The sequence below is a fragment of the Jaculus jaculus genome, chromosome 1 (assembly GCF_020740685.1).
Source record: "Jaculus jaculus isolate mJacJac1 chromosome 1, mJacJac1.mat.Y.cur, whole genome shotgun sequence".
NCBI classification, from domain to species: domain Eukaryota; kingdom Metazoa; phylum Chordata; class Mammalia; order Rodentia; family Dipodidae; genus Jaculus; species Jaculus jaculus.
This window is the reverse complement of record NC_059102.1, coordinates 166,512,514-166,517,955: the sequence shown is the minus strand read 5'-3', so window position 1 is coordinate 166,517,955 and position 5,442 is coordinate 166,512,514. Positions and strand designations below refer to the sequence as shown.

General features: G+C 44.4%; 1 pseudogene; it reads right to left on the bottom strand.

Moving 5' to 3' along the window:
• Positions 1-4,571: 4,571 nt before the first annotated feature.
• On the bottom strand, positions 4,572-5,208 carry LOC123455296 (annotated as a pseudogene).
• Positions 5,209-5,442: the final 234 nt, after the last annotated feature.

Genomic DNA, 5,442 nt, shown 5'->3' with positions numbered 1-5,442 from the left:
AATCAAACCTAGGTCCTTTGGCTTTGCAAGCAAATGCCTAACTGCTTTACCTTCTCTCCAGCCCCCTACTTTTTTTTCAAGGTAGGGTCTTGCTCTGGCCCTGGCTGACCTGGAATTAGTCTCAGGCTGGCCTTGAACTCAGAGCAGTTCTACTGCCCCAGGCTCCTGAGTGCTGGGATTAAAGGACTGTGGCACCACGTCCAACAGAACTCACTTACTAAAAAATATTTGATTATTTGCAAACACAGAGAGAAAGACAGAGGGAGAGAGACACAGAGAGAGAATGGGTGCACCAGGGCCTCCCGCTGCTAAAAGGTACGCCAGATCCATGTGTCACTTTGTGCACCTGGCTTTATGTGGGCACTAGGGGATCAAAACCAAGCCTTCAGGCATTGCAAGCAAGCACCATAACCAGTTATCCATTTCTGCAGTCCAGAAATCCCTTTTTTTTTTTAAGAGATGTCTTTTTTTTTTTTAATTTTTTTTTTTGTTCATTTTGATTTATTTATTTGAGAGTGACAGAGAGAGAAAGAGGCAGATAGAGAGAGTGAGTGAGAATGGGCACTCCAGGGCTTCCAGCCACTGCAACCGAACTCCAGACACGTGCGCCCCCTTGTACATTCTGGCTAACGTGGGTCCTGGAGAATCAAGCCTCGAACCGGGGTCCTTAGGCTTCACAGGCAAGCGTTTAACCGCTAAGCCATCTCTCCAGCTCCAGAAATCCCTTTTTAATGCCTTCTCAGAAGTATATGAACAGTATATGCTCATCCAGTGGACCCTTTCTCAGTAATGATTTTGTTTTCTACGTTTTTTGTTTGCTTGTTTGTTTCTCAAGGTAAGGTCTTGCTCTAGCCCAGGCTGACCTGGACTTCACTATGGAGTCTCAGGATGGCCTTGAACTCACGGCAATCCTCCTACCTCTACTACCCTAGTGCCGGGATTAAAGGTGTGCGCCACCATTCTGGCTTGTTTTCTACTCTTTGGAGTGCTGCCCAATAACACCATCTGTAATGATGGAAATACTTTATCTCAGTACTATCCAGCATAGTGGTCTTCAGCCACATGCGCTCTTAGCCCTTGAAATTCCGCTGCAGTGTTGGGCCTGATGGCACACACCTGAAATCTGAGCATTCATGTGGTAGAAAGATCACCAGTGTGAGGCTAACATGAGCAACACAGTGACACTGCCCTCCCTCAAAAAATAGTGACTACAGTGGTAGAGAAACGAAACTGTAAATTTATTTTGAATTTTAATTTAAATAGCTAAAGACTAAGGGAAACGTCTCACTGGAGTCCATAATCTTGGCTTCCATAAAATTCTGACTTGGTTCCAATTCCAGCTATGGGGTCCTTTCCACTGAGCGGATCTCTTAGCCAATCAGAGAGCCACTAGTTACTCACCTAGGCTGGGTGCCCTTACTGGCCAGGCATGTCCATCTTGTCAGACTGGTTGCTGTTGTATCGAGATGTCTCCCGCTAGCACACAGGCTGTTGGCCAGTTTCCCCAGCAGTTCATGAAGCACTTTCCAGCACTCTATGGGCAGACTGTCTGGGAACTGGCTTCCTTCCAGATTCCAGCCAGATTTCTCAATGTTCTGGTGGGCAGCATGTGGTGTCTTCAGCAATACGGTCTTCTATTTATTTATTTATTTACTTACTTACTTACGAGAGAGAGAGACAGATAGAATGGAGCACAGCCAGGGCCTCCAGTCATTGCAAATGAAAATCCAGACACATGTGCCACCTTGTGCATTTGGCTTACATGGATACTGGGGAACTGAACTTGGGTCCTTAAGCTTGGCAGGCAAGTGCCTTAACCACTGAGTCATCACTCCAGCCAATAGGGTCATTTACCTAGATAGGGAATCAAGTGTTTTGACAGAAACCTATCCTGTTTGGGGGCCCTAGTAGGTCTCTTGGATCACTAGTTCAATGTGGGTTGTAACCAAATTTTGATGCTTGGAGTTACAAGCCAGAGTCAAATGTTTTAGGGTTAGACTTCATTCCATCCTCTCTAGGGCCTTTTTTTTTTTTTTTAACCAGACAATCCCTGCATACTCCTGTTGAGGGTTGTATCAATTATTCTGCTATCCAGGAGAAAGTTTCTATGGAACAAATCAATTTTGGATTTAGTTTTGTGTGTATTTTCCCCACCCTCCCATTTCCCTTCCCCAACAACCTTCCATCCCCATTATCTGACCCTCAAGCCGTCCGTCAGGTATGCCTGCAACTCAAACTGTTCCAGGTTAGGAACCATAGATGAGGGAGCACATGCAGTGTTTGTCTTTCTGTGCTTGTGTGAGTTCACTTAGCATGATCTTTCCAGGTCCATCCATTTTCCTACAGAGTTCATTATATTATTTTTCCTTAGTGCTGAGTAGAATTCCATTGTGTATATGTACCACATCTTCATTATCCAGTCATCGAATGATCATGTCTTGTGTTGACCTCCTTATTTCATTAAATTGGTTTTTTGTGTCTTTTTTGATTCCTTTCATTCCCTTGAGCATATTTATAATCATTCTTTTGAAATATTTCTCAGGCATTTCCTTTAAATCAGTTTCACTGGAGGTACACATCCAGTGAAAAACAGCACAGAGTATTTATGCAAGAGTAGGTATTATGGGCTGGGGAAATGGCTTAGCAGTTAAGGCGTTTGTCTGTGAAGCCTAAGGGCCATGGTTCAATTCCCCAGGACCCATGTAACAAGCCATATGCACAAGGGGGCACATGCATCTGGAGTTCATTTGCAGTGGCTTGAGGCCCTGCTGTGCCCATTCTCTCTGTCTGCCTCTTTCTCTCAAATAAATAAATAAAAATACATTAAAAAAGAGTAGGTATTTTGACAAACAGGTCCTCTAACAAAGTCACCATCCCTAAGGATGTGCATTACCCCACACCTTTAATCCTGTCAACTGGGAGGCTAAGTTTTCTGGTCTGTCAAGGGTTCCAAGGTCAGCTTGTGACCAAGTGAGACCCTTCCCCAATGCACAACAGAAGAGGAAACAAAGGCACTGTAAATCAGGAAGCGATGAATGACAAACCCAAAATGTAGTTTAAGAATGACCAATCCGACCTTCCATCAGGTTTAACACATAAATTATCCTGTCATGGAAGGTGCAATTAGCACTTCCTATGCAAGCCTATATGCCAGATTTATTTGCTGGGTACTGACCTGTTGTAATTTCAGTTACCTTTTGGAATGGCTTTGGTCTCAGTTATGCTGCATGCCTGCTTGGGTCCCTCTTTGCTGCACTGTGGGCTCAGGTAGGCTGGCTGAGTCAGTGGGTCACTGTTCTGATTGCCTGTGATGGGTGCTGTGTAGGTGAGCTCCCCTGCAAGGGTGAATTATATATATATATATATCTTTTTAATTTAAAACTTCCATGATTATAAACAATAACCCATGGTACTGCCCTCCCTCCCCCCACTTTCACCTTTGAAACTCCATTTTCCATCATATACCCTCCCTCTCTGAATCAGTCTGTCTTTTATTTTGATGTCATGATCTTTTCCTCCTCTTATGATGGTCTTGTGTAGGTAGTGTCAGGCACTGTGAGGTCATGGATATCCAGGCCATCTTGTGTCTGGAGGAGCACGTTGTAAGGAGTCCTACCCTTCCTTTGGCTCTTACATTCTTTCCACCACCTCTTCTGCAATGGGCAAGGGTGAAATTTTTGAGGTGCTTCATTATGACATTTAGTTCCATTTATTTCTCTCTCTCTCTCTCTGTCTCTCTCTCTCTTTGGTTTTTGGAGGTAAGGTCTCAGGCTGACCTGGATTTACTATGTAGTCTCAGGGTGGCCTTGAACTCTCAGTGATCCACTACTTCTGTCTCCCAAGTGCTGGGGTTAAAGGTGTACACCACCACACCTGGCTATTTATCTTTATAAAATATTTTTAAAGCCAGATGTGGTGGCACATGCCTTTAATCCCAGCACTGGGAGGCAGAGGTAGGAGAATCACAGTGAGTTCAAGGCCACCCTGAGACTCCATAGTGAATTCCAGGTCAGCCTAGGCTAGAGTGAGACCCTACCATGAAAAACCAAATATATATATGTAATTTTTTATTTCCAACTTCTATACTTACAGATAATAAATCATGATATTTCTGTCCCCTCTCCCATTTTCCCCTTCACAACTCTCTCTCCATCATATCCCTTCCCTCTCTCTGTTAGTGTCTCATTTCTTTTGATGTCATCATCTTTTTCTCCTATTATGAGAATCTTTCTAGGCACTGCAACACCATGGATATCAAGGCCAATTTCTGTTTGGGCAGTTGCATTGTAAGGAGTGGTACCCTTACTTTGGCTCTTACATTCTTTCTTCTACCTCTTCTGCAATGGACCCTGAGCCTTGGAGGCTGTGAGATGTTTCAGTGCTGGCCACTCCTCCGTCCCTTCTTCTCAGCACTGTGTTGCCTTCTGGGTCATCCCAGTGGTCATGACCATTTGAAAAGAGAAGCTTCTCTAACTAAAAATGAGATTAGCATTAATATATGAATATTAAAGTTAAGTATAGTGCTTTCAAAGTAGTTTTTAAAAAAATTTTTTTAACAATAAACGCCTTTATTACATGGACTAAGGATGGTTTTATTTGCCTTTCCGGGCTTTGATCTTCCTCAGATAGAACTCCAGCTCCTTGCCCTCTAGCACATAGCCATCTGCTCTGCCACACTGGCCAGGTCTTGATGCAATGCAGGCCAGAAGCTTGCCCTGCTGAAACTGCTCCTCCAGAAGAGGGCTGATTTTGGCATTCTTTTTTCGTTCATCGTATTTCTTTTGAATTTTCTTTTGATCGTTTTTTGTTAAAAATCTCTTCCTCCTCAGGAGTCAGCTTGGCCCCCTTCTTGTGGCCCAGGGGCAGTGTGTAGTGGGACTCGTACCACTGTCGGTACGGTGTGCTGTCAATGAGCACAATGCAGTTCTTCACCAGGTCTTGGTGCGGACCAGCTCATTATTGGATGCATTGCAGACCACATCAATTCTCCTCGTTTTGCGAGTACAACACTCGAAGTTCCCCACATCCAGTCTCAGGGCCCGGTACTTCTTATTGCCTCCTCGAACACGGACTGTGTGTATGCGACGTGGGCCAATCTTAGTGTTGGCAGCAGGACGACCCAGCTCATACTTCCGCTTCTTGTGTAGGGCTTTCTCTTTGCCCCCGGTCTTGTGGCGCTTGTGCCAGTTGTCCCGAGGGATGCCCATCGCTCGGCGCTGGCTGGAAAGAGCTAAAAAATTTTTTATTAGTTTTCTATTCAGCAAATACAGGCAGTTTGGTACCATTATTAGGCTCATCTGTGACCTATGCAGAGACATTTATTGTATCAACGTAGTTTGATGAGAATAATATATGCATTTATCCAGACAAGAGCAGGCTTTATATCACTATGGCTCATGACCTCCCCTGCCATAGGCTTTTGATTAGGTTTTCCGTACCAGG